Source organism: Mycteria americana, chromosome 3, assembly GCF_035582795.1.
Source record: "Mycteria americana isolate JAX WOST 10 ecotype Jacksonville Zoo and Gardens chromosome 3, USCA_MyAme_1.0, whole genome shotgun sequence".
Classification (NCBI taxonomy): Eukaryota; Metazoa; Chordata; class Aves; order Ciconiiformes; family Ciconiidae; genus Mycteria; species Mycteria americana.
This window is the reverse complement of record NC_134367.1, coordinates 113,281,664-113,301,375: the sequence shown is the minus strand read 5'-3', so window position 1 is coordinate 113,301,375 and position 19,712 is coordinate 113,281,664.

Genomic DNA, 19,712 nt, shown 5'->3' with positions numbered 1-19,712 from the left:
AACCCCCTTTAAGTTGCTCATGACAGAAGAAACAAAATTCCTTTTTATTGTGCCAGATAAGGCGGTTAAAAATTGTTCATTCCAAAGGTCTGGTAATGGACTGCATATAAATGTTTCCCTTTTTTGAAACCAAAAAATGTGAAATGATTTTATGAGGATAAAAGGGAAAGAAGAGGAAAGTTTTTAAGTGTACTTTTTAAACCTTTTTTCAGTTTGAACTCATGGAGATGTTTTGTGTGTTCAGACAGTTTATGAGCTGGCAAAAAATGGTCTAAAGAGAAAGCAGCATAGGGAGAAAGAGTAAGAATTTTTTCTCTAACATTTGACTGTAGAATCATTAAGAAATACCAAAGTAACACTCTTAGAAAGAAAGAAACTGTCTGGATCATGTGTATCTGTCCTCTTCTGTTGCAAGAAACCACGTGACATACTATTATTCATGAACTTGAAAAGATCCATCTTCAGCTATTTTGGTTTTTTGCTCTTGCTATTTCTCTTTTCAACACTTAACAGTTTTGTTCTGGAAGTAACACTTTCACTTTTAAATGTTGACACCTTACAGTGTAGCTTTTAAAATGTGAAAAGTACAGTTTATCTAAATTTCCATGTCATTTTAAGCAGAAAGATACTGAGAATTAATCTAAAGGTGTTGGAAGCTGGGGGCTGGAGGCAGCATTTCTTCAAAGTTTGAGGTTTGCTATGAGAAAAATTAGAATTTTTCAGCATCTACATTCTAAAGGGAGATTTTTTTTCCCTCCCATTAAAAAAAAAAAAAAGTTGTTTTTAGGACTGTTCTAGTAATGAATTATTCTCTCTACTCTGCAGAAATTCAGACAACTTACCAGAAGTGAGATGTCAGGAATTGCAGGTCTAATATATTGGAACAAAATAACCAGGAGACGACTACAGAAAACAACATTACTGTTAGCACTGCTGAAGATAGGAAATAGGTATTTCCCATTATTAAACAATGAAAGATGAATCAGTAATGATGCCTGCTAATAGAGGCATTAGTAATGATTTCAGGATACTAATGCATTCTCTGGGAATAAAAATTTAAAAATACATATTTAGAGTCAAACTTTACCATGCTTTAGCCAGTATGGGGAAAGGTGCATTCTAAATTGATCTTAACACCAAGCAGGCATGTAAATACATACTTTAAAATAAAAGTCCTTCATGGGAAAATACACATGGAAGTGCACTACACACAAATAATTAACAGTTAAGTGTAAGCTCATATTACCAACCACAACAAATTATAACATATCTAAAGTCCTATACTTAAAGACTATTTGTGATCAGATCATGTGAAAAGGTAAAAGAGGCTCGCGAACTGCCCAACTGTTAGTATATACTATAACCAATAGTGTTTTCCTGCATAAAACCAAAATGCAGGTCTTGCTGAAGAGGACTGGACTTTTCCAAGGAGCACTCCACAAATGCATAATCAATTGCTCATTGACTTCAATAGTACATGGAATGACCCATTAAGAGGAAAATTAGAGAAACATCATAAAGGGACAAAAGTGTTCCTTCCTTTTTCACAAGACTGTCACAGACAGAAGTACTAGGAAAAACTAAGTCAACAATGGCTTTGAAGCAGACCTGCCTAGAGTTTCAGGAGGGCTTCTCATAGAAAACCTGAGGCTTCTAAGATCACAAAACCCATGCATTAACAGAATACTCACAAATAAAGACAGACTCTTCTTTTAAATAAAGAAAAGTAAAAGTGATTAGAAAAGAAAGATATCAGAAAAAATATGGTTTATTACTTTGCAGCCACTGTTCCTTGCTCCCAGGCTTGCTTACCGTTCACTCAATGCCTCTGAGTGGCAGCAAGCCCTGCACAAGCCACATGAAGTGTCTTCCTTTCCCCAAGAGGCCAGCCTTGCTGTCTCCTTGATGCTCTCTGCAGTCTTAAGCTGTGTCTACATAGCAGATACTTTGGTTTACATTTCCTGCTCACTGAAACCAACAGAAGACAAAGAGATAAATGTGGGTCCTGCTTCAGAACAACTCCAGCTGTATAGCTAATGTCGGTACAGCTTTATTTTTTGTTCCTAGAAGTTTCTGGTTTCTGTTTTCCTACTGTTTGCTGTAGGTCACACCTTCACCCCCCGAGATCTCTCAGGGCAGCTCTCTTTAGTGCCCTCTCCCTCAATGGGATCATCCCTACTCATTTTTCTTTAAACAACATAACTCCATTGCGAACAAAGTCAAATTGAAAAACAACAGTCTCTCACAGTAGCTCAAGAAGGACCAGGTCTTTAATGGGTACCCTCAAAAGTACTGGTAGTTTTGCAGTGCCCTTGTCTTTCAGGTCTTTAGCACTAAAGTATAGGTTTTTATACTTATGACTCATTAGTTACTCCCATTATAAATTAAGGACATAGTTTTAAGATTGAGAAGTTTTGGGTTTTTTCCTCCTTTTGAAGAAAATAAATATATGTGTAAAAACTCACATTTCATGCCTAAAGAAATTTTATTAAGGATGAAAAAATGTGCTAATATAAGACTGGAGGAAAATATACTTTGGCAGACAATTCACATGAAGGTTTGCTTGGCTGTTTCATTTTCACCTGTTGTCTGTGTGATAAACATTATATTCATGGTTTTGATTTATAATTAATTGTGAAAGTAACCCTCTTCTAGTAACCTCAATATAAATTTCTGTTTTAAAACCCTGCATTTTCATACAAATTATTCCACAAATATGGCAGCTGTTTGACAAGGATTGTGGAAAGCTAATGCTGTCATACCTTCTTTAATACTGTGATTTATGAGTTCTGGAGACATTAAGAAAAAACACAATACTTTCATATGACTGATCTTAAAACTTACTTCACTACCAGCTTTTGAAAACACCATACACATTAAGCAATTAACTTTTACAACCAGCTTGTATTCGTAAAAAAAAACAAAAAAAAAAAAAACAAAAAACTATGTAGTAATTTGTTCTGTAATTCCAGGACATTATGGCCTGGAATTACATAGACAGGAAAATAAGATGCTGCTGCTTTAACACGGTTTGGTTTTTGGTTTGTTTTTTTTTACATCCCCAGCTTCTTTTTTATTATTATTATTATATATATAGGTGCCTTATGTATGTCAAATAACAGTTATTTGAACACTTATTTGAAAACTGACCTTGATCAACAAAACCAGCTTTTGCCAAATTCTGCATAAGATGTGCTTTTAATACCAAAGGATGAGGTGTTAGAAATAGGTGTATGTAGTAAAGAAAGTAAAGCAAAAATATGATAGGCTAAATCACTTTCATTTTTATAAGCCCATTTCTCCAAGTCTTTTGTTTTGGTCTGGTCCCCTTCAGTTTTCCCTGTGTGGACCAAGCTGTTAATTGTGATCCAACACAGGAAACAGCCCTTTAAAGAACTGTAGCCAACAGTAGTCAAGCACAAGTTTTAAGTGTATTGTCTGAGTATTTGCTGTCTCTGTTCAGCCAGCTGGCTTCTGAAAAATCCATCTCTAAGGGCTGTAACTATTCCTCTCCACTCTAAAAGGAGACAAGGCAGCATAAAACTGCCCAAGACGTAGCTGAATCCTTCGAGTCTCAAATAAGAACAATAACCACAGCAAAGTCACATCAACGCATCTTTGTGACAGCAGGAAGAATTAAGTGCAAACAAAGATTATGTCAAAGATAGACACCTTGGCTTCAGAAAAACCTCGAGAGTGAAGGTAGACCGTGTCCATGAACTACTGACAAAGTAACACGAATGAAAGTCTTGATTGGAATGAGCCTGCAAGAACTAGAAACAACTGGGTACGTTAAGTATAGATAATTTTAGCCCATTTTTTTTCTTTATATTTGAGCACAAAGCTCCTAAAGAAGTGACTATGATTAAGGCATTTTCAAATAGGAATCAGAGTAAAAAGAGAGGTTGGTGGTACAAAGAGAGGTTGTATGTTGTACATATGGCTGTTTAAGGGAAGAATCAAACAGAAAATGTTGCAGAAAAGCAGTCTTTCATTTTCTTCTGGGAGCAGATCACTGAAGAGAGAAAAGCTGCAGAATGTTTTATGTTAGCTTCAGTACTTAAAAAAGGAACAACTAACCACAACCTACTGAACACAGTATCAGAAGACTTGGAAAGCATGCAAGTTTCTTTGACACTATATTGATTCCCTCAGCTTGTGAAGCATTCGTTATTTATGCAAATATTTGACAACCACTACAAGATAAAATAGTAATAATTTAACATTAATGTATGACCACTAGGGATAATTTGAATATGTCATAAGACAGCCTTCCAATATGTATTTGAAATTTTAAAGATGGTGCCATAATCAATATTTTATTCCTATTTTCTGCTCAGCATTAGAAAAAAAAAAAGAAAAAATGAAACCTGGTTGTATTCAAAAAGGTTTCCAAATGTATTCTGCTTTGTATTTTTATTTTTGATCAACTATACTCTTAATACATTTTAGCTGGGGTCCATTGCAGCTGCACAAACATTTGACACAAAGTTGCTGTTTATCAGAATAAAGATTCCATAAATCATTTATAACAGTAGTAACATTAAGACCAAAAGTGTTTGGTCTAAATAGATTTGTCTCAAAAATATACATTTCATCTCTGATGGTTGTGTTTTTTAGGCTAAGTGACAGATTCTGTGACAGTCTAAGTGCCTGGAAAGCTGAAAGGTTCCTTGTGTCAAGTACAAAAAATTGCAAACAAAAACTGAGAATGTAAACAGTTTTCTAATGGAAATATCTTTTAATATCACTTTGTACACATATAAATGAAGCAATTATTCAAATCCTCAAGTTCTGCTGCATGACAGCTGCAATGCAAGATTGCATGTAACAGCTTGCATCTCACATGTCAAGAAAAATAAAAAAAAAACCAGTATTTTTCCACATTAAAACAATTACAACTACACATTTTATCTAACAATTGGATCAAAATGACTTAAATTTTTTATTATGAAAGTGATAGAGATAACCATCATAACACAGTAGACTGTAGAGAGCTGCCAGCTATCCTGAAGTCTATACTCAACACCATTGCCAGTCAACTCCACCTAGACACTCTCCAGTGAGCAACAGGATGCTGGTTTAACATCACATCCATTCAGATGAGATCTGAATAGAAGTTCAGACAAAGAAAATCTGAGCAGCATCAGTCCTGAGGCCTTGGAAACTCGGTACAAAGTTTACAGCCCGATACTAGCAGCAACAGCACTGTATTGCTGGTTTACGTGACAACAACATACTTTGTCAGATGAAAGTGTTTCATGGATATATTTTGTTCGCCACCAAGTCATAGTTTTTCCACTGATACTAAAGCTTTCAAAATCTCTCCTTCAAATTACTACAAATGATGAGCATATGCCACAGCATATTTTAAAAGTAGCCAGATCCCAGTTCACATTGTTATTCCAAAAATAGGCTCACTCTGCTGAATTCTGTTGTCTGCTCTCGTACCTGAAAAAGTGTGCTAATAACATTTTCACTATAAATGGACACCAGCCCCTGCCATGGAACTGAGAACAATAAATGAGGTCAAGTATCCTGTGTTATTTCAGATATAACCAGGGTCATACAGGTTATAGCACCTGTACTCAGAGAATACAGCAACTACTTTATACTCTGTTTAGGCGTGAGTAAGAGTTGCGGTTTTAATTCTTACCCTTCCAAGAACTGTCTTTTGAAGCGCTTAGCCCCACAAAGCAGGTAAAGCAGGCTGCAGACCATATATCAGAAATTGTGCATACCTGGAAGTGCCAGGAGACCTCTTTAGGAGCTTCTCAATGACAGTGCAGTTCTGCATAAATCCAACCGAAAACTGCACCTTCAAGGCACTAATGATCCTGTCAGTAAGACAGGGAAAAATTTTAAACCCTGTTTTAGCTAAGAGGTTGTAAAAGAGGACTGTAGAGAAATAAACAATAAATTGCCACTTAGTTGAGGATGAAAATCTGAAAGTGTTATGCAAATGAATTTTTGGAAGGTGTTGGGCAGCTTATGGAAAGTATAGTTACATAAAGGGTGTTATTGCCAGTCTATAGTAGTAAGCAACAGGTGATGTTTCTTTAAGAGCTTTAGGATTAAAACCCCCTAAAGTAGCATCAAAACTAAAGCTGTTTAACTGCTAGATGTAGCATGCTTAAGAAAAAACAGGACTACAAGAAGGTTTAGTTTTTACTGAACTTTACTTTTATGAAAGTGAACAAGTTAAATGACTGCTAGTTGCAACCTGCTGATCCAGAACTGGATGCAGAGTGCATTGGATCTTTCCTGTTAAGTTAATGGGCTTCAGAGAAGACCCATGAGGGATACGGGCAGCAATGTTGACATTTTCTATCCACTGAATGTCACAAGTATCTACCACATTTTTTGTTCTGTAAAACTGTGTTTTCCATGCTTAGCTTCCTCTTTGCCTCTATAATAAGTACGTTTCCAATGTCTTCATACTAAGAATTGTACTGAGAACCACGCATCTTTCAGATATCCTGCCTAAACATCAGATTTACAGTAATAACCGAGTCTACTGACCTATGCAATCTTTCACTGGATTGGCAAAAAACCGCTACTCATCTACCAAGTCAGACACCCCCTGACAAAATTCCAAGCTTTACTGAAATTCTATAAGGATTACTGGGCTTGTGTTTCATGCCTTAAAATGTAGTTTTAAGAGAAAACGGTGTGTTCGCTTGCAGCAAAGTAGTCTTTTTCCAAAAGAGTAATAAAAGTTGAACTTTATGTATATTTCTGTCCCTTCAGGGGCTCAGCAAATAACTGATCTTTCAGTTAGTCAGCAAAATTGAAAAACTGGATCCACCCAGATGTTGGGCAGTAGACTCTAGCCTTTAGCCCAAGGACTTCACCATAAATGATGTGCTAAATGAAAGCCTTTTGTACATATAGTCAAGATTTCTGAGGATACCTATGTTTAGCATTACAGAAGTAAAAGAAAATGCTCGTTTTCAGAATTCCTTTTAATAGGGATCACATTTTTTTCTGCTAGGACATATTTCTAGATCTGCCTTTCCCAGGAACAGCAAAATAATTTCCTCTGCATATCAACAGCATCCTGGAGAATTTCTGTAGCACCTCCCAAGTTATGTTTCTGTGGAGTCTATCCATTCTGATCACATATGAGATCTTACAAGGCACAAATCCAAACAAGGCTGTGGGTGTCTTTATCATTCACGGAGTGTGGGCAGTGGGCATAGATATGTTCATGATATGGATGCCTATGATTGGCTGACATTTGGTAAGTGCCTGTGGGTAGGATGCATTTAGTATTAATCATCTGTGGCATGGCTTAAAAGGGGTTTATATGAGTCAGTACACTTTGATCTGTAAAAATCTGGACCTTTGTTTTTAGGACAATCCTTTCTGAATGAATAACTTGCCAACATTTTCATCTAAGAATTGGCTAAATTGTCTTGTGTAGTCACACAAACAAACAAATGTATGTGTAGTGATAACACAGAAATGTGCCATTTTGCTATAGATAGAAAGCTGTAACTGTATCTGCTAGACTAGTATGTAGTAGGGCAGAGCAAAACCTTAAGCACCTTCTGCATCCTTGCCATAGGTTGGCTTTTGTTTGTTGGTTTTGGCATGTTTTTTTTTTTTTTTTTTGGGGGGGGAGGGGTATTTCAGCAAGTGTTTCAATCACCTGGTAACAAAAAAAAAAAAGGCAGAAAAGCAAAACAAGCCAATAATAACTTCTACCAGTAACTTTCAAAAATGCAATGCAGCTCCAGAAGCCATAGCAGATATCATCTCTACCTACATGACCAATGAATGATTTTTACTGGTACCTCCATTGTCACCATATCATTTTAGCACTATAATGATAATTTACTCCAAAATCTTTTCTGCTGTACCATTCAGCTTTCATTGGCTCTGCATGCTTGCATACCTACCAAAATGCTGACTTACAAAGTGGACTCCTGTTATTTATAAATCACTGTAACCTAAAGTAGAAAGTATTACTTCAATAAAAATAGACAAAAGATAATTTATTAAAAATTTAAATTTCCACATGAATGTGTCAGTTTTTACAACATTTTCAACAGAAATTAGAATTTCTGGGTAAAATCAATGAGCAAAATTACTGTTTCCATACCCTCTGTGGGGGTTCCTGTATATCTAGTTATCTTGTGGGGGATCTACTGCTGGTTTTTTCCATGTTTTGAAAATTTCTATCCTGATGTAGAAGAAAATAAGTTACTAAATCTTAATAACATCAATGTGTATTACAGAGAATGGAGAGCACTCCCTGCCTTAACCTAGCATGTTTATGGAAATTCAAAGCACTTTGGCAAATTTAACTACCAATATGTGAATTTATGCTAATGTTACATTACTCCTTAGTAATACAGACAGAATTTCAGTAAGTAGTATTGGAAAGATGTAAAACATATATTCATGTATAATTTATTCAACTGTTTATGAGGAAAGCCTGATGGTAGAATAATTTTGTATAAATATTTTACTCTGATTCAGCTAATTTATAAATAACAAACTTGACTTGTTAATAATTTATTCAATGCAAAATGCCAAAATTCACTGGATAAATAATATGCAACACAATTTAGATATCTGTAATTGCATGTCACTACTCAAGGATTCAAAAGAATATTTTTCTGTGCTGGTTTTGAATTAGTAATGAATTAATTTATCTAGGTTTTCTTTGTTTGGTTTAATTTTTAAACTTATTGTATGTGTTGGATAGAGGCTTTTACCTTTGTAGTCAGTTCTTACAAAGAAGCTTGTTATATAACTAGTAAGTCATGATTCCATAGTCAAAAATAACAGTGTCTTTGCCTAGAAGTTTGCCTTAACTCAGAGAACAGTAACTGGAAATGAAAAATTAGCAGACGCTTAGCTAATGGTAAAAATGTACTCATTTGTATAAACGATGAGCAATGAAGTGTATACATTAATAAAGGAAATTAAAAATATTAAAGAAAGAAATGTGTCACTTTTTGGGTTTGGACAATGAGGGGTTTACATATAACATATACATGACAGTGATGTAAGATTGCAACACAATGAGAATAATAAAGTTGCAAACAATAACACAGGAGAAACAAATATTGAGAAAATACTTTCTGTATTTTGATGTAGGTGTGATATACGCTCATTCCACAAGTTCATAAAGTATTTTCAATTGAAGATGGATATAAAATTTATGATATGGATAAACATTAAAAAATCAAATGGGGAATACCTCCAGCAGTCATAAAAGTTTAGCTGAGTATATGTGCTGATGTTATGAGGTTTTTAAAATAAAACTTGAGAAACTATTGAAACCCAAAACACTGTATGAGTGAGTGTTAATATTGTGCTAATGTTCGTGACAAAAAAAAAATGAGATAATCCAATTAATCAGTATAAGCTGATTAGTTTTCAAAAGAAAACACTTTCAGTAAAATAATTCTGATTTTATCCTCTGATGTTTGGAGAAAGTTACTTTTTAAAACTTATATATATATACACACACGCAAAAATATATATGAACTTTTGCGATATTCCAATTAAAGATACAGAAGGATGTAACATCAGTAGAATACCTTTAAACAAATTACAAACCACCTAATAACTCACTAATTCTCAAATGCAGTTTCCAGTTGGGAATGACAGGAGAGCTTCTTCTCAGATTTCACAAGGACTGATACAATGTTTCTCACTATTTAACGTTTTCAGTGATGTCCTGGACTATTAAATTTCGTCTATGACAAAGATAACAGTGCCATTCACTTTATCTGGTATCTAACTTCTTTGAGATCTTGAATGTGTTTGTCAGTCTATGTTCAACTATTTGTAAGCTCTGTGACCTTTTCAAGACAAGTGAAGATTGTAAGAAGTGGGTTTATGTTCACTATTGACAAGAAGGCTTGGAAAGAAGGTATCATGGCCATTAGCAACATATTATTGAAGTTCCCACACAATATATCTTTTGATATCAGACTTTACCAACCACTAAATAATCTTTATCATTTATTTTGAGAAACCCACATTTTAACTGCTGCAGATGTATCTTGCCTTAATAGACACCTTTGACCCTTTAATCTATAGCCATAAGGTTGGATTCAGGCTTAGAATGTGGAAAAAATAATAATCAAATTCCCCTCGTCCTAATTTCAGGTGAGCCTTGTGTCACTGTTATCAGTTATTACTGATGAAGAGTTACACAATATGAAGGACCCACACTAAACAAATTGTACAGCCCCTGACAGTGTTGGCTCTTTTTCCTCTTGTTTTTAATGGAGGTACTGAAACATCTTCATAAGTTTCTGAAAAAGATGAAGTTTTAATGTTAAAGCTAGAAAAAGTTAGTAGTTCAATAGTTGGGTTTGGATGCAATAAGTAACATGTTAAACCACAGGAACAAATACTGAATAAACATACCATGCTACACATCTCCCCCTCATGGAAGGAATCCCAGACATTATTAGCTTAAATTAATCACTAGGACAACTGCTCTTGCACTAAAATCCTTCCCAGAAATAGCCTGAAGACTAAGGATTTTTCTTCTTCTCTTTAAAGATCTTGTATTTCTGGATGGTTCCACATACTTGGATATTTGCTTTTGCTGAGATAATCTACTTGCCCAAAACACTGACTACTGAAACAAACACCATATGCTTTGCAATTCTATTCTCAATTCAAATCGTCTAGTGGTCTTTCTGTAAAAGAAAGAGTCTTCCTGTACCTTCCAAATAATTCCTCATCTGCCTCACACGGGGGAAATGTTTCTTATTTCATTAGGCCAAGATGTTCATATGGAAAACATATAAATAACAGTACAGAGATCATTGACCTGGGAGAAATTCCTTTCAGGAAGGGGTTGGAGAACTCAAGAGTTTCATGAACATGACAGTCTAGTCCAGATACTTAAGGAGATGGACACATTTCAGTAGGCAAATCCCTGGATCAAATAATCAAATAGAAATGTATTTCAGAGTTCACCACCTGTAAAGTGATATTTCTAAAGTGTGCTAAATAGAAAGAACAATTTACACTGGAAATTCAATACTTACTATAGCTTTAAATTGCTGTGCCGAATAGCCATGAGATGAACTATTGCTCCATTTCACTCTAGAAGCTCCCAAGTTGAGGCTTAATCTCCTGAATGATAACTAAAAAGACTTTTGTTTTGGTCAACCAACTCTTACTGCAGATGATCCAACAATAAGGACCATTCCAAATATCTGCTCCTGATCTTGACTAAGTAATTCCCAGAACTTCTTTGGATTCAAAACAACGCTATAAAGCTTAGTGTCATTATTTACTCTTTAAAATCTAAAACAAAAATGAGAGACATTTGGACTAAGTCACACCATAATGGAAACAAAAATAGGATCTACATCGCCTCTGTCTGAGCCCATTAGATTGTACTACACAGCAAACCACCATAATTTCTATTCTATAAGAAAGTTTTCATTACAAGCTGAGATCAGCTTGTTATGCTCTTCAAGGAGAGTTATAGGCTTGGCATTTTCAAAAGGTAAATTTCTCTCCCATCCTTAAGGCCCTCTACTCCGTTTATTTATCAAAGACACATAGCACAAGAGGCCAGCTTCTATGATTATCCACATAAGTAAAAGACCATTAAGAAGAGACTCCACTTCTGGAGACAATGTATGTGAATGGATGCAAATCCATTATAGCCATGAACAATAAAGAAGTACATCTTTTGTTTTCAAATTACAGACAAACCCAAAAGTGTGATAAATGCACCAAGTATTTTTGTAAAGTGGTATCCTAAAAAGAAACAATATGGTGACAGAAGCAAAACTAGTTTCCTTTTCAGTGGGCCAGGATTTATATAGGAAGAATGCGGTAACTCCAAAATGTCTGATAAATCTCACATTTAGACTTCAAGACCTTCAGATCAACAGGCACAAGAATGTGATGTTGAGTAATCTTTTATTTATCATTAAAATCCCACTTAAGCAATTTCAGACTAGCCAGATGCACAGAGAACTTTGCCAGCTGGTACCTCTGGAAACAAAAATCTCATGTATCATTCCTTCTGACTACCCTCAGAAAAACCCTACGCTTTCAAACACAAGCTCTTCTACTTCTGGCTCCCTTTTATATGGGAGGTTTTATAGACTTCCCCAATGCCTTTAAAAACTCTTGATTTATGCAGAAGGGTAATTTGATAGATATTCTTTATAAACATTTTTAGAAAACTGTAAAACATATTAAGTAGCCACATAGTCTACAAACTGATATAGCTGTTCATAGACCAATGCATTTTGAAGCCTGTTTAGAAAGCAAACTTTAAAGACTACTCAGTAAGATTTTGCTGTCTCTAAAATCTATGCACAGACAACAGTAAACATTTAAGTAGATTTATTTAGCTGCAATAGAAGATTTTACCAGGTTTATTTATTTCCTCCCTTATGTTGTTTCCTTCATAATGAATTGTCTGAGAATATCAGACTGACTAAATCACAAAAGGTCAAAAGTCTTTTTGTAATCCTATTTTATCATATCATATGCTATGATTATATTACAACATAGCAGAGAAGATTTTTTTTTATTTAATATTCAAGCTGTTTTATCTCTTGCTGACAGACTGAAATATTTTTATCATATTCAGGAAGACTTTCAGTTGTGCAGAAAACTCTTTTTTAAAATGACTATCTGATATTTTCCCGGATCATCTGTTTTAAACTTTCAAAGGCAAATACCTAGAAGTTGGAAGTGTCTTCCCTATAACTTTTTCCAGGAAACAGTTTTACTAGCGTTAGTCACCATTTCTTTCAGTCAGTGTGAAGCTATATAGCAGCTGACCAACAGTTATTTTGCAAATTGCCATTTCAACACAGAATTTGTTATTCTGTTTCTACAACAGGCACATAGTCTGATAAGCAGTATAAAAAAATTTGGTAGGCTTTTGATTTAAACTTTCTTCCAGAGCTGCAATAAGAAATCTTAGTAAACTTGGACTTTTTTGGAACAAAATATGACAGGGAACAACAGCCTAAAAAAGCCATCCCTGGAACAACTGTTTTTATGATGTACTTTGTCTCCTCCATCTTTCATTTCCTTTCCAGACCACTGCCATATAGGCAACCCATGGGTTGACTGGGAACGGCCCTTCCAGGTAAGCCTGGCAGCACATTCATCTCCCTAGGTTCCCATGTAGTCAAGATACAATCTGACCACACCCAAATCAGGTTCTTGTAACAAACCTAGCCTTGACAGTGAGAGATAACTTTTGAAGAGTATTCATCACAACATTACTCTAAACTTGGTAAGTAACAATCAAGCATATGCCCTAAGCATTATTCTTGAAAGATTACTGCAGTGGAACTAAATTATTGTTTATGTCCTGAGTGTTGTGGAGCAATAAAACAGGCTGCTCCTCCAGGAGGGATATGAGCCAGAAGCCAAGGTGACCCCTCCACCAACCCCCTTGGTGGTGGGGAAGGCAGTGCCCTTACAGACCTATGGTACCTGAGCAGGACTAGTGAGAACAACAGGTCCAAACGTCCAGGGATCATAAGGTAAGGTGAGGTCCAAAGTCAACTCAGGAAAATCAAACAGCAACTCAGACTCACCAGAGAACAAGACTGAAGACAACTATAACTGCAGCAACACCCAGGAAAGGAACAAATACCCCAGGCAGAGGTTAAATGGATCCCCTAGGCACATGGGCAGGGGTGGGGGGGGGGGGTCGAGGTGAGGCTGATCAAGACCATTGACGCCTAATAGTGCCCCAAGGGCCCTGACATTGAGCAAGCTCTTGTCAAGGAGTAAACATCACCTCAGAGGAGGCAAACAAACAGTTTAGATTTAAAGCTTAGAGAGGAAACTTCTTGGAGCTCTTGTAAGATGTGATTGCTACCTGGACTTCAGCTGATCTGAACTCATTTGTAGTAAAAGTGAGAACCTAGCTCTGGAAGATGCCACTTTTGCACTTCCTCCTTCTTCTAGAGGTAATCCTCCTGTGAGCCAGAGTCAGCCAGTGATTCAGTTTCACAATACACACAGAAAATACAACGTAATTTCTTTAGAGCATGTTGACTGTTCTTCCCAGATTTCAGTTGAAAGGATTTGACAAAGAATTATTAATTCAAGTATATCTTATTTTAAGTGAAAATGCTACTGCAAAAATCCTGAGAGCTGCAAAGGCATGTGTGACTCAAGGACAGCTACTTTGGTGTGCAAGCTACGTGAAGTTAATATGCATCTCCTGAGCATGCCAGAAGTGAGAGAAATGGCTTGACTGCAGGCCCTGTAGGAGTTTCTGGGCAGTTTTGAAGTTCTAGAAGGCCATCGCAAATTGAAAGCCCCCTAGGATTTGTCTGATTTACAACCTAGGCTACAGTCACTGCCTTGCAGCCCTGAAGAAAAAGCACACAGAGCCACTCCAGCCTCCCCCTCCTACTGGGCAGTGTCCCATCACCCAAAAACCACAGAGAGGAGCTAGCTTGTTGAAGGATTGATTTTGTTTGCAACAGAATTAGTGGCAACAGAAATGAAGAAGAAATTTAAAAATCTATCCGCTGACTACCACTCAAAGCTACAGATTACCTGAGCTAAGTTTTCATTTTATAATTAAACTGTTTACACCTTTCTCTGGTGATACCAGAGGAATTAATTTTTTTTTTCCTTATTCAAAAGGAACCTTGCAGGGAAAATTTATGTAAGTTATACGTTTTGTCCCCATTTTATCCTGTCAATCCTTCTTAGTAAAACTCTAAACGGTGATCCTGTCCAGCTGGTATCGGAAATTTTTGAGTGAAATCACCAGTGCTGCAAGTATCTCTTGTAGTGAAGTATTAGAAAAACTCACCAAGGGGAGAGACAACACTGACCCACTAATTTGTAATATTTTAAGACCCTACAGGATCCATCCCGCAGGTCAAAATTACTGACAGTCATCAACAGGGGAACGCTGGGGGTTTCCTGTGACGTCCCCACTTGAGGAAGATCTACTTCTGGTACGCCAGCTCTCAGTTCTCCCACTCACTTCCCCGCGCGTCTTTCGAAGTGTCAGCATTTCAGTTGCCTGAGGTTGTGAGCTGCAGCACACGGTGTAACGTTAGGTCAGCAGCTGCCTCTATTTGTTAAAAAAACCTTCCCTTATGTAATTAAATCCAGGCGTTTGGACTTGGCGGCGAGTTTCTGGTGCTTACGCTTGTGTGACAGTGTCCAGGCGCTGCACGGACCGGGGGCTGCCAGGGCTGGGCGGGCGGGACCTGGCAGCCAGGGTAGGCCGGGGCAGTGGGGGCAGCCCCAGCCCCAGGCACTGAGCACCTTTCTGGGGATGGGCAGAGGCCAGGTGGGACGCCAGGCTGGCGTGAGGGGGCCTGTGGGCAGGCACGGCCAAATGGCTGCTGGAAGCGGCTCCCCAGGACAGGGATCGGCCCTGGCTGCAGCTTCCCCGCAGGCCTCCATGGAGCAATCAGGCCCAGATCACTGAGAGGGATGCTCCCAGGACCTTACAGAGAGGCCAACACCAGCAGTATTGCACAACAAATCTTCAGCAGAAATGCACTAATTATATAAGGTCAGAGTCACGAAAAAAAAAAAATCCACTAGCAAAGGCTAAACGGTTTCCAGCGGGGATACTTCTGCTAGATATCCACTGCAAAGTGAGCAGAACTTAGAAAGAAAATTGAGACTTTGGAGCAGGCAGCTATCTGCAGCTGTACAAATAGCATAGTTAAGATAATGGACTTACATTGTATGTGTTTGACAATGCCAGCTAATAATTTCTTTAAGTAAGCACCCCACTTGATTTCCCTCTTTCAGCAATTCCTTTAACAGCACAGACATCAACCCATAGAAATCTCTTCTAGCACAACTTGTTAAGTAATACATTTCTGGAAAACGGAAAAGTTCAAAGGAGCAGGTCCAGGGCAGGATAAGCCAGTGATGATTAATTTTTACCATAAGCCATTGTACCATTGATGGTACAAAATCCAGATAAGGCTGTGTTTTACTAGTTAAAATATTTTATATAATGTAATGTCTGTTAAACAAATTTCCTGATACATCTTAGCTGCCTCATCTCATACCTTCAAATAAATTGTAGAAAAATTGCATCCAGCTGTTTTCTGACCTATTCCCCAGTAACACACCCTACCAGGAGTTAAAGAAACTGTCGAAATATGTTAAAGGGAAGAATGGAACACCTAAGTCCTACCAAATCCACAATACTTTGCTGAATGAACCAAATATGACCTGTAACAGTTGACTCTCAGAAAGAGTGTGAGGAACTTCAGAGTGGCCTGAAAAAATAACTTAATGCCACATGACATTCAGTATTGATAAATTGAAAGTACTGCACGCTCAAGGGAAAAGTATGAACATACAGTTTCTGGGTGCTAAATAACAGTATTTTTTTCAGGCTAAAGTATTTAAATGAAAACCTCTCCTTAGAAAAAAAGTTTTGGTCAAGTAAACATACCAGAAATATCTATAGTCATCTATAGAAAACACACTATACAAGTTTGCTTTTAGCTGAGATACTGTGGAGTATCCTTCGTTCTATCTCAAAAAAAAAAAAGGAAGCTGTGAAAAAGGATCACTGACTGGCAATAACAATAATTATCAGCCTTGGAAAATTCCTATTTGAAAGAATGGCTTAAAGGATTGGGATTACTTGCCTTAGAAAGGTAAGGAGTAAGAAGGTCCATGACAAAAGCATATAAAATGGTAATTGGTGAAGAGATGATAAGAGAGGAACTCTAGTTCTTTCAACAAAGGAACAAGGAATCACTCAGTGAAACTGAAAAATGGCAAGTCAGGATGAAAGAAAATACTCTTTTTCACAGAGTGCTATTTTAGGCTATGGAATTTACTGCCACAGGATGCCTTTGAGGCCAAGAGTTTATCAAAATGTCATTAAGACCTTGTTATCTAATTGGTAAGAAGAGTGTCTAGAGGGTAATAGTGAATGATAAAATAAGTTTTGGAAAAGTTATACACATTCTTTAGGTAGAAGACTAAATAGGGGATATGTCCTATTCTGTATTCTTGTGTTTCTATCAAAGATTTGGGTTAGTATTTTGCAATAACCCCTCAATAAGTTTTAAAGTCATTTATACACTTTTCATACAACATTGAAGTGTTGTATTTTTTGCTATTTGCATGAGGATATGTGTTTTTGAGAAGAAAATAGGGATAAAGGCATGTTAGAAATGGAAAAGTACTGACTAAACATCAGTTCCGTGACATTTTCAAGTACTCTAGAAGGATATTTTTGCAGTGCAAAATCCGACAATCTAGAGATCAAATGGTTTTGTATGAATAGAGAAATTTTTAGGGTAGTTTGCCAGGTGCAGTATAGGCTCTCATATCTTGTCATTTTGATTAATATAAAAGCTTCCTTCTTTATTTCAACAAAATCATGGACTTCACCAATTCTTGTAATCATTAACCTTATACACCACTGTAACTTGTAGCACATTCTTTCTATTTCTGTCTAACACTGAAGTATGCAGAAATCAGTCTGAGAGGTTCCTTCAGAATTTCTTACAAGTGTTGTGAATTTCCAGATTGAACCTAAAGGCTTTCTTTACGGATTATTATTGAACATTTCTGCAAGAAAACATTTCATACATGTTTTCTAAAATGTTCCTAAATTCCAACACTGATTTGTGATAAAATATATTAATATGTTGAAACACTGAGTTAGTTCTGACATATCCACTATCCTGGCATTATGCTTTTTTCTTATATTTATCAATTAATTTATGAGAGCTTTTGACTCTCATCAAAGTTCACAGATGCTTCGACTTCTCAACATGGTTGAAAAATATGGTACCTAGTGCAGTAGCACATTTTGAGAGCTGGAATGGAATAAAAAAAGCTAGTCCTCTTTCTAAATATGCATGACTGACTCTGCCTGCCCAGGGATTGAGTAGTCACACTATACATTGGCTTCAGTGACTGAAAATGCCTAGGATGAGTGTTATATGTCATTTTCACCAATGAAAACTATAATAGGCTTCATTCTGCTCCACTGAAATGAATATGAGTTTGCCTTTGATGACAGTGAGATATGAAGAGAGACTCTCTGAGCATGCAGGGAAAAAACACTCGCTTAGCATATGACTGGTTATTTTTGTTCCCTTTTACAGTACAGTCTACAATATAATACTATTAAAATATAGTTTCTGTAGTTTTCGTCAGTTCTCATGGACCTGAGTAGATGCTGCAAGACCTCAACAGTATGGAGAATCAGGACGCACATGAGAAATGTTTAAGAACTGCAGATGACCTGCTTTTCTTGACAACTAACAAAGTAAAATGCCTGTAAGGAGAATATGATCAAAACAGTGCAATCATATATTTTTAAACAAAATAAAATAGTCTAGTGTGATTTCTAATGTGACTGATGTTTTCATGGTTGATTTATAAGGTTGTATGCCTTATTAATCATTAAAATCTACCTCAACATGGATGCATAAAATATGATTCAATGGAAAAATAAAATCTGATCAAATACTAAATTGAATTTAAATCCATCCCATCAAGATGCTGAATTAATTTTAGATTTAATCTATGTATTCAATAAATTGACTAAAAACTAAAATTTATTTGAATGCTGATTCATCTGATTAAAATAGTGAACCAATTTAACACTAAGCAACCCAAACCAAGGGACAGTTATATAGAGAACAGAGGGATTGGTCAAAATACTGTTGTAGTATTTTCAGTGTATCATGTATTTAATTAATTTTCTTGAAACAGTTAGAATTATAAGAAATATGAAAATAGAGCCATAGGTAGAAAATTTATTATGCTTAAACATTTTTTCCTGACATGTGTATTAGTATCACAGAGTAACAGTATTTTTGGAACAGGTTTATTGTGGAGTTGCTCACTGGGAATTTTCCAGTGTTATTAAATTTTTTGACAGAAACACTGCATCATATACATGGGTGTTTTATGACAGGTGTGGTACTGGCATTTTGGAAATGCATGTGTAGGAACTGAATGGTTTAATGAAGAAGCAACCATTTATTCTCAAAATCTAACAAACAAATGATCCCTAAATCACTGATGATATGCCTTAGGAAATGGTTTTGATGGCAATTTTATACAACATTTGCCCTGAGTTCCATATCTCAGTGCTTGTTTTATGGATGGTGAATTATCACTTAAGCAGGGTGCAAGAACAGAAGAAAAATGAAGACAACCTTGAACAATGAAAGATAAGGTTTAATGGCCAAAATGAATATGAACATCAGAAACAAATGGGTTGAAGTTTATGGTACTATCATTTTGATATGAAAACAAACTGTTTTCCATGGATCTTTCCCCACTTACTTTACATGCAATTTTGAATCAATAAGCACACAAAATCTACACAAAGTTAAACAATAAGAGGCTATATTTGAAGTTGTATGTATGTAGTTCTGTATTTGATTCAGAACAAATTCTCCCTGACAGAATTATACAACTGATTTTGGAAAAGCATGATTTAATAACGTAAGCTAGGAAACAGGACTTTTATTAAAATACTGATATGGTCAACAAAGATATTTTCTTACCTGAGCACGTTACAAAGGACAGAGCATTCTCCAGTGTGGACAGCCAGCAACAAAGTACAGACTAGATTTTAAGTGTTTTCCATTCACAGTGCAAAGCTGTCTTCCAAGCCTTCCATGCAAATCTTTTGACCAGTTTTGAACTCAGCATAAAAGGTTTTCCCTTGAATTGAAATTAGTCTTTTGATCACAGCTGAACCCGAG